A 10140-nucleotide genomic window follows, 5' to 3' on the forward strand; every position below is an offset into this window, starting at 1 on the left:
ATCATATCTTCAGCATCCTCTTCTGTCTCTCCTTGTCTTTCCATTCTCCAAACACATGTCAGGAGCTCACAGTGTTATTGTATTACAGGTCCTTCTACACTGTCTCGTCTTTTCAAATCCATGTATTCCCGGATCTCAAACTATCTCCTCTACATGACCTGCATAACAATACTAAAACCCCTGGCAATATTTAGCCTTGTGCTACCAGTCAGCCAGACAGCTCCAAACGGTATCTTATCTTTTAACCCAAATTCAATATATCCAAAATCAAATTCATCATTCATGAATTTATACTCTTCCCCAAAAATGAAACTTACCTCATTCTGTGGACTTCACTATTTCTATTAAGAGCACCAAATCAGGTAGGATTTGATATCATCTTTAAATTAAAGCAAATTTAAAGTAAAGTACTAGACTCTCTCAATCAGTTCAGTCAATTTTTGATCATGTGCAAATTCCTGGTAAAGTATTTTGCCTTCTCATCACAAGGACTCAACACTGCCATCTTCATTCAGTTCCTCTGATGCTAGAGTAATCTGATACATTGCACATGGCTTGAACTCTGGAATCAATTCCCAACCCCAATCACATCAAATAACTCCCGTTTCTCTCTCTTTATATTGGGGAAGCCTGAGTTGGGAGTGGGCATAAGACAGTTAAATTTTAGCTACTGTTATTAAAAAAAAAATCTGTCACAGATTAAACTTAAAACTTCGTTCTTAGTCACCTCAAAAAATGAGAATTACACCTCTCACATGGTTGTGAGGATCACATCACATATGTAAGATGCCTAGCATAAACAGGTGCTCAAAATATTTTCCAAAATTGACAAGAACTAAACAACAAATCCACGAAGCTCAGAAAACACTAAAAATGATAAATACCATAAAATCTACTCCTAGTTGTATGACAGTCAAACTGCAGAAAGACAGAGCAAATCTTGATGAAAGCCAGAGAAAAACCATTTTATCTAAAGATAGACAAGGACAAGATTACAGGGGACTCCTCATTATTAACCATGCAAACAAGAGTGAAGTAAAATATTTAAAGTATTGGAAGAAAAAAATTAGCAACCCAGAATTTTGTACTCAGTTATGCTTCAGAAATGAAAAAGAAATAAAGCTTTTCACAGAAAAATAAAAACCAAGGCAATTTGTCACCAATGAGCATGCCTTGCAAAGAATGACAAAATCAGTTCTTCAGAAGGAAAGAAAAATAATTCAGTATAAACTAGAAATGCAGATCTACACAGATATGGTAAATATTAAAGAATGAATAAATTAAGGTAAAAGACAACCTTTATATTTCTGAAGCGAGGTGTGGTGGTGCAAGCCTGTAATTTCAGTTCTCAAGAAACTGAGGCAGGGGGCTTGCTGAGACTTCGAGGCCAGCCTGGGCTACACAGCAAGTTCAAGGCCAGCCTGAAAGACACAGTGAAACTACAAAGTGAGGCCCTGTCTCTAAACAAACAATAAGAAATCTTCAAATTTCTTATTCCCATCTGACTTCAACAGATAACTGTTCATTCAAAGTAATAATAACATCAAAGCATAGCACAATAAGGACAGTGAAATGAACGGCAGCAATGTTACAAAGGACAAGAGGAAGGAATTGGGAACCCTCTCATAAGGTACCTGTATTACCTGTTAAAAGGTGTTAATGATATTTAAACATAGACTTTGATTACATTGTAACTGTATCCTGCAAACTCTAAGGCAAGCATTAAAAATTTTTTAAAATATGATTGATATTCTAAGCGTGGAGAGAAAATGAAGCCATACAAAATGCTCACTTAAGGAAAGCAAAAAGGAATTTTTTTTTAAAAAGGAAGCAAAGCACAATGCAATAACCACAAGTTATAAATAGTTATTAATTCAACTGTATCAATATCCACTTTAAACATGGTCTAAATATACCAATGGTAGAGCATTTGCCTAGCATGCATTAAGCACTGACTTCAATCCCCATACTGAAGAAACAACAACAAAAAAATAAATACACTACTTAAAAGACTGCCTGTGAGCTAGGCATGGTGCCACACACCTGTAACGTTAGCACTACAAAGGCTGAGGCAGGAGGCCTGCTATGGGTTCAAGGCCAGCAAGAACTGCAGAGTGAGACTTTGCCTCAAAAAAAAAAAAAGACTGCCAGTAGATAAAAACTATTTACAGATACATTATCTATAATAAGCTCACTTTTAATGTAAAGACATTGATGGATTAAAAATAAAAGGACAAAGAATGATATACCACTCTAACATGAATCTTAAAAAAAAAAATTTGGAATAGCTGTATCAATTTTAGACAAAGACTTCTGAGCAAGATAAATAATTAGGGCATTATAGTATTATATTATGACAAATTCTCCAAAACCACGTAACAATCTTTAATGTACATGCTGTTAACAACAAAGCATCAAAACATGAGTCAAAAAATGATAGAACTGCAAGGAGAAATGGCTGAAACTATCACTATAGTTGGAGACTTCAATGTAACTCTATTAGTAATTGACAGATCCAACAAGCAGAAAATCAGTAAGGATATGGCTGAACTAAGTAACACCATCAATCAACTGGATCTAATTGACATATCTATAGTATACTCAAGCTCACAAAGAACTCTCAAAACAGACCACATTGTCTACCATGATGTACACCTGAAAAAAATTAAAAGAATAGAAATTATACTATATATACGCTTAGATCACAATGGAATGATTACAGAGCAATTGCAGAAAAACATATGAAAAATCCAAAATTATCTGGCTATTAAACACCACACTTCCAAAAAACACTCAGTTCAAAGTCTCAAAAGAATTTTTAAAAATATTCTAAACTAAATGAAAATACAAGCTACCAAAATTTGTGGCATATGTCGAAAACAGTAATTAGAGCAAAATTTATTCCACCGAATGCATGTATTAAAAAGGATCTAAAATCAATAATCTAAGAAAATTATTAGAAGAATAATAGTATAAGCCTATAGCAAGCAGGGAGAAAAAAATACTAGTAAAAACTAGGACGAAGCAAAGGATATAGCTAAGTGGTAGAGAACTCACCTAGTATGCACAAGGGCCTGGGTTCAATCCCTGGCACCCAAGGCGGGGGAGAGTGCTAAAAGGACAGAAATTTCTAAAATTGGAAACAATAATCAGTACAGAAAAAAATCAGTGAGATCAAATGAGGGTTCTTTGAAAATATCAACAAAACTGCTAAATTTCTAACCACATACTATGATGTATCCCACACAGTTTTTAATTCGGTTTTTAAAAAATGAGTTATTCACCCTTCACTAAAATACAAAATACTTCACCTGTTCTCTCCTTTTGCTTAATCTTTCTGCAATTCCCTGTCATAACCTCTAGGACACATGTTACAGAATTTTACGCGTAAAAACAGATATAACACCACAAACATCTCTTTTTATTTTTATTTTTTTATTTTAAGAAGAATAAAAAAAAGAACAATAGCAAAATACCAACAACATAGACAAAAACAAAACAAAGCAAAAACAATAAGAATGGTACAGGATTTCAGAACAAAACCCCCATGTGTAAACATCATATTGTTTGCTTAGTATAAGAACCTGAAAGAATAAATAAAATTCAAAATGTACAACAGACATTATGAAAGGGAAAGAAATTGCTCAAAGGAAGAACAACCGGGATGAGGGAAAGGAGAAAAACATCTCTTTTTAAAAGACTGGAAAACAAGATAACTGTTGTAGTTACATATGAAAAACACTTCATAATTTTTAGTGGAAGAATGAAACAAGTTAACTCATGTCCATACATGAGTTTTTTTTCCATTTTTTAAAAAAATGAATTAGTCAATACAGAAACACTGGAATAGACCAAGGTAACAATTCAGGAGGAAAGAAGAGTAAGCTGAACTACTGTCAAAACCACCAAAAATAGCTTTGTTGCCATCATCATCCAAAAGTTATCAGCACACCAAAAATATACCTACTTAGAGTTCCTTTAGGGTTATTAGTTTTAAAAACTGGTACTCTGGCAATATAAGATAGGAAAGTATGGAAGTTTGAAATGACACATATCTATTTTCAAATTTCACCTCCATTTTTATTAATCATTTTTATTAGGTAGGTTGTACACACTACATAATCTATGGCAGAACTGGCCTGGTTGACAAGTACTAGAAATACAATCCCAACTAGATTATGCAAAAATGAAGCCTTATGAAAATACTTGGGTTTCACTTGGAATTCATTCTCAGGACCATGGACAAAGGCAGTGGAATGCAAGCAGGACTCTATCTGCTTTTCTTCCCACTCTTCACTGTAGAGGACCCTGCCTGTCTAGTTCATACGGCAAGAAACAGACCACTGTTGGGGATATAGCTCAGTGGCATAGCGCCTGCCTGGCAAGTACAAGGACATGAGTTCAATTCCTGATACTTAAAAAAAAAAAAAAAAAAAGAAAAAGAAAAAGAAAAAGGAAAGAAACAGACCACTAAGAAAGAAATTCAGTGTTAAATCACAGCTTCAGCAACTTGACAGAAAACAAATTTACTTAATCTTTAGTAGGCATCCAGGAGCCAGGAAAACACTGAGTAACCTGGCTTGGTATAAATATCCACACCAATCCAAAAACAGAAATGCATACAATTGTGGTTAGTCTCCCCGGCCCTTTCAGGCCAGAAGGATCTTTATAAAACAGCAGTCCCCAATTCTTTTAGCACTAGGAACCAATTTCACGAAGAACAGTTTTTCCACGGGATGGTAGGGATTAGTATTTTTTTTTATTAGTATGTGTTCACAACACACAGTAAGTACATTCCCCAAAACCACTGCCTCACTTCCACCTCTGATCATTACGAAGTGGATTCATATAAGGAGTAGGCAACATAGATCCCTCTTTCTAAGCTCACAACAGATTCTCACTCTTGTGAGGATCTAATGCCACTGCTGATCCACAGGAGGTGGGGCTCAGAAAGCAATGCCAGAGATGGGGAATGGCTATATAGATGAAGCTTCACACGGCCACTGCCACCACCCACCTTTGCCATGATCTGCAGCGTAGCCTGTCTCCTAACAGGCCAAAAACCAGCACCGGAGGGAACCCTGTTATAAGACAGATCTGATCCAGTCATTAACCTGATTTAAACCCACACAGGTTTGTTCCATAGAATTAAAATCCTTAACTTTGTAGAACCAGGTTTTACGTGAGCCCTGTGGAGTCTGGCTCCTGTTTACTTCCATAGCTTCTATCGAATCACAATCACTCCTACTCATGAAGCTTTACCTACTCTGGCCTTTTTTTTTCAGTTCCTTGAACTACCAAGCTCTTTCTCACTGCAAACTTTTTCACATGTATTCTTTGATTCCATTTCTTTTTCTAGCTAGCTTTCACTAATCTTGCCTCTAAGAGCTTTCTCTGACTCCCAACATGAATTAGGTCTCTTCATCTCTTCCTGCATAGCACTCACATCTAACTACAAATGGATGTATTTATTCAGCATCTGTCTCTCTTCTTACACTACTAACACCAAGAGGATAGAGACCTATCCTTTTAGCACCTACTTAGCCCTCAATAATTACATGAATGAATAACTGGCTTAGCATGATGCAGGTTAAATGAGGGGAGGGTAGCAGGCAGGCATAAATACTGTTACCAAGTTGTTAAAATGACTGCTCCAATACTAACTTATTGGGGAAAGGAGAGAGAAAACAGTTCCAAAGAACGTGGGCATCTGCTGGGCAGAATAAATGATGTGTGTAACTCAGTTAACCTCTTTTTTCCATGAAATCCTAAGAAGGTTATCAATTAAATAAAATAAATTTAGTAGTATTATAAAGTGACTGTACATTTAGCAAGCATGCAATGTTATTCCTTTCCTCTTAGGAGACCATCTTACACATCATCTTTTAGTTCACTGATCTCAAAATACGAAGTTAGTTAAAAACCTACAAACTACTTCAATATACATGACAAACACAGTGGTGTACTAGGACTGCTTTCCTCACAGCATCGTATCCTTCCACCCTCCGAAGAGAATGACTCACCCATTCTGTAATAACTGCCCCCACTCAAAACCCAGTTAGCTTAAATTAAAAAGCAGCACTGGTAACAGAAAAATGAAGCAAAGCAAAACAAACAACAACAAAACTGTCTTTGTCCTAGAAGCAGTCACAAACTCGCTCTTCTAATCTGCTTCCCATCCCACCACTCCCTTATTAAAGCCCCTTAGCAGCCAATCTTAATTTCATTTCTTGGCTGTGCCGGGAATTTATTTTTGAGAAAGAGAAAGGGAGAGAAGAGGAGAGAAGAGGAAGGAAAGGAAAGAGAGGAAGAGAAAGAGGAAGAAGGGAAATAAAAGGAGAGAATCTGGAGGGAGAGAGAAGAGAGAAAGGGAAAGGGAAGAAGGGATGAAGGGAATGAAGGAAAACTAACAAAATTTTTCTTAAGAAACTGTAATAACAACAACAAAAACCAACAACACAAAACAAAACCTCAAAGCTTGTTTCGATGAACACATATGTAAGAAAAAGATTAGAGCTATGTTCTTTCAGAGACAGATCCAAAAAGAAATTCCCTGACAGGAGTATATAAGCAGTAATATTAAAAACAGAAAACACTCAGAAAAAAGGACTTACACTGATATTACCAGTGCCTTAAGAATTTTATTTGTAGCTAAAAGGAACATCAGGAATCACCTACTTCAACTTTCTTGCTTAACAACTGATGAAACCAAAGACTGAAAGGTAAAGTCACAGAGAAGACCTGAGCTCCTTCCAATCTCTTTCATCTCCTAACTTCTTGCTTCAGGTGCTGTAAGGCTGAACCATTCAGTGAACTGAGGAGCACCTTCCTCCTCATGTCCAGTGAGGAACGTGGACAAGCTCCTAACAATGTCAGCATAGCTAACAAGATAAAAGGATGGGCATATACAGTGTCATAATTTTCTTAATATATTTATATTAGCTATTAGTATTTTATAATTATTACTAGCATAATTCTACAATTCAGGTATATTGCATGGGTTAAATAGCCTTTAGTGGGCTGTCAGTAAATCTAACCACTACGCATATTATTTCTGAGAAAATATATTCCAAGTTTCAAACCAAATTTTAAATGCTACCAAGTCACAAAGACTCAAAATTATAAACTGAATGTGATAAACTAAAAACACAAGATTCTTGACTTAATTAAAATTTCTAACACAAGGATCATTTGTTTTTAAAATCTGATACACATGTATAACACAAAATACAATTTAATCTATCTTTATTAATATTTCACTGGAAAACTTACATTAAAAGGAAAACATTTCTACAGAAAACATAATTATTGTAGATTTTTGTGAAGTTAGCTATAAGAGATAAGAAGAAAACATTACACTTAGGTCACTAATATATAGATAATTCAGTAGTGCTAGTTCAAAAAAAAAGACACAAGTAGATTATGAAAAGAAGTGACAGGTGTCAAAGAACCTTCAAATACATTCTTCTCTTTTCTTTCCAGATAAACTAAGTTTCATCAATTAACATTTAAGAAGTCTACCTTTTAAACTTTTCACTCAAAGGGTTAATTTAATGGCTATTCCTTATTCATTTTCTTTGTTCAATAAAGAAAATTGAGCCCTTACTATTTGCTGAACACTATGCTAGCACCCTTGGATTTATGACAATAAGCTGCATATTAATTCCTGTCCTCTGAGTTTAGGAAAAACTACGAGTTTGCTACATTTATTCAAGTGACAATGACAGCTAAATTTAAGAAAACATTATGAAATGTAATCAAGTTAATTCTCAAAAAGCCCTATACAGTAGTAATTTTAGAGACACTTAAAGTTCCCATCATTTACATGAAGTTATTCCACAAAGTAACCAAAAGCACTGCTTGGGTAAAAGTTTTAATAATATAATCTTTTAATATTTTTTGCTATGAAAATTGACTGCGTTAGTCTTCCAATAAGGAGATCAAAAGCTACTAGCTATTGTGTTAAAAAAAAAAATCAATCACTTGAAAAAGGCATCTTAAACTGTTCCTAAAATTAAGCAAAACGTACAATTAATTTCTGATATGAGAAACCCACATTATACATAAAGAGCAAAATAAAAGGTAAGAGGAAGTAGGGAGATGCATCTTAAATGGCAAGAGGATCAAGAGACAGAGACGGGGAGGGTATGAAAGAGGGAACTAAGATGTGTCATGCACACGTACCAACTCCATACTAAGAATGTGAATGTTATGTACTGCAAACGCGCACAAATAAAACCACCAGAGAAATTTTAAAATATATATATATATTATTTGGTATTAATATACTGCTATACAGATACACCTTAATAATAAGTAGAGTAGTTCCATATCGTATCTTACAAAAACCACAATTATGCATTTTGGATTTTGCCATCAGAACATTTTTAATGCAAATAGCTTTAACATTTTCTAGATATCTTACTTTTCACAAATTTAATGTTATCCTTATTAACAAGTTAGAACATTTTATCAGTATTAACTATACTTACATTTATAACTATATATTGGTATTCATGATAAATATTAAGTCTGCAATCAAAAACCCCTGACAGAGGATAAATTCTTTAAAACCGTATCTGTCCAAAGCAAAGGTCAGTGTAAATGTGCCACTGTAACACGGCAAAGAAAAACCTAAAGGTATTTTTTCATTGCATTTTACACTGAATTGCTTCTATTATTCGTCAGCCAAAATATTTTAAATTTTCTTTAAAAACACCATGAAAACATTTTCACTCTATGCATACTGCCTTGTGAAGTAATGAGTATTACCTCCACTTATATATTAAAAATCCAAGGCACAGAGGTGTCCATTTTGTAAATCGCAAGGTCATTTCCTAACCAAACAACTGATCCAACACCATCAACTTACACACACACTTCTTTCTTTCAAGTGCCACCAGCTAGTGCACCTTAAACCCGCTTCTCTAATGTCTACCTACAACCCTGTTTTTATCAAAAGGGTTAACTCAACAGTTAAACAAGGAAAGATGGAAAGGGATGATCACAAGAAGTAAAAATGAAACGTTTTTTGTACTGAATCATTTATTTTTTTAAAGTGAGACTTAAATATTTGTTAAGGTAACAATCAAGTAACCAACTATTGCTCATGTTTTCCAAAAAAAATCGTTCATCCTTCCGGTAGATCATGCAAAACTGGAATCTACTCATCCTTGTAGACAGAAGTTAGAAAAATAAGAAAAAAAAAATCTATGCATGATACTGCACAGAAAACTGAATTTAAAAATTCAGATAAATTAGGGAATGATCAATAGGGCACTTAAAACCCCACCTTAAATATAAAATACTTCCTTTCAACTGAAATCTCTGATTAGAAATCAAATACTTTGCTGCTGGAAAATACAAAACTTTTCTTATTCAATAATTGAATTTTTATATCAAATACTTCATTCAAATAGTAAATGTAAGTAAACATACTTTAATAGAAACTTACAGCATAAAGCATATACTGTTCCTCTGAGTTCAAACCAAGATTCCATTTGTGCTATTAACAATTTAAGAACTTAAAGTTGCCTACCATACAAATTAAAGACCATCAGGCTGAATAACCGATAAATCAATTACTTCAATTACTGAACAGAAATTAGATCTGCCAGTATGTTCATCTTAAACCAAAATTTTTTACAAAATTAAAATAGAACCCAAGGTACATCTTAGATTTTTTAAAAAGACCAGTTAGAACGAGCCCTATTAAGTACCTATTCCACCTGGGGACTGGTTAATTAATTAACCGGTACAGGACAGGTTGCGAACGCTCAGGTCGGAGGTGCCTTCTTTTCATCGTTATCCTAGTTCACCATCCGCAAGCGGAGAAGGTGTCAGAGCAGCGAAGCTAGGGGGCACGCTGTAGCAAGGGGAAAAGCAAAACGGGAAAGGTGCAATGGATGCTGCATAGTTGAATAATTATCTGGGCGGCACAATGGGCGAGTCCTGCCGACACCGGAGCTGAGCGAGCGGCTCCCTAACTCTGCCCACGGCACCTCCCCACTCCGCGGCGTCGGCAGCGGGACCGCCTCGCCTCCTCTTCGAACGGAAAAAATAAAAGAGAAAGAAAAGAATGCCCGCACCCGCTCTACCTCACGCTGGGACACGGACCCGCGGCGCTCGAGCCCGGCGAGC

At 35.3% G+C, this 10140-nt stretch overlaps 1 protein-coding gene across 3 annotated transcripts in view; it reads right to left on the bottom strand.

Annotated features, from left to right (window-relative positions):
• Wasf1 (WAS protein family, member 1) overlaps positions 1–10140 on the bottom strand; it is a 73384-nt gene that overhangs the window by 62343 nt on the left and 901 nt on the right. For 2 of the 3 annotated variants that reach the window (XM_013510825.1, XM_005377884.2), the window contains exon 1: positions 9720–10015. The exons of the other annotated variant lie outside the window; for it this stretch is intronic. The gene's annotated coding sequence lies outside the window, so the exon portion shown is untranslated. Of the gene's footprint in view, positions 1–9719; positions 10016–10140 lie in introns of those variants that run through there. 3 annotated transcript variants of the gene reach the window in all.

This window comes from Chinchilla lanigera, unplaced genomic scaffold, assembly GCF_000276665.1.
Source record: "Chinchilla lanigera isolate Chin_1 unplaced genomic scaffold, ChiLan1.0 scaffold00010, whole genome shotgun sequence".
NCBI lineage: Eukaryota > Metazoa > Chordata > Mammalia > Rodentia > Chinchillidae > Chinchilla > Chinchilla lanigera.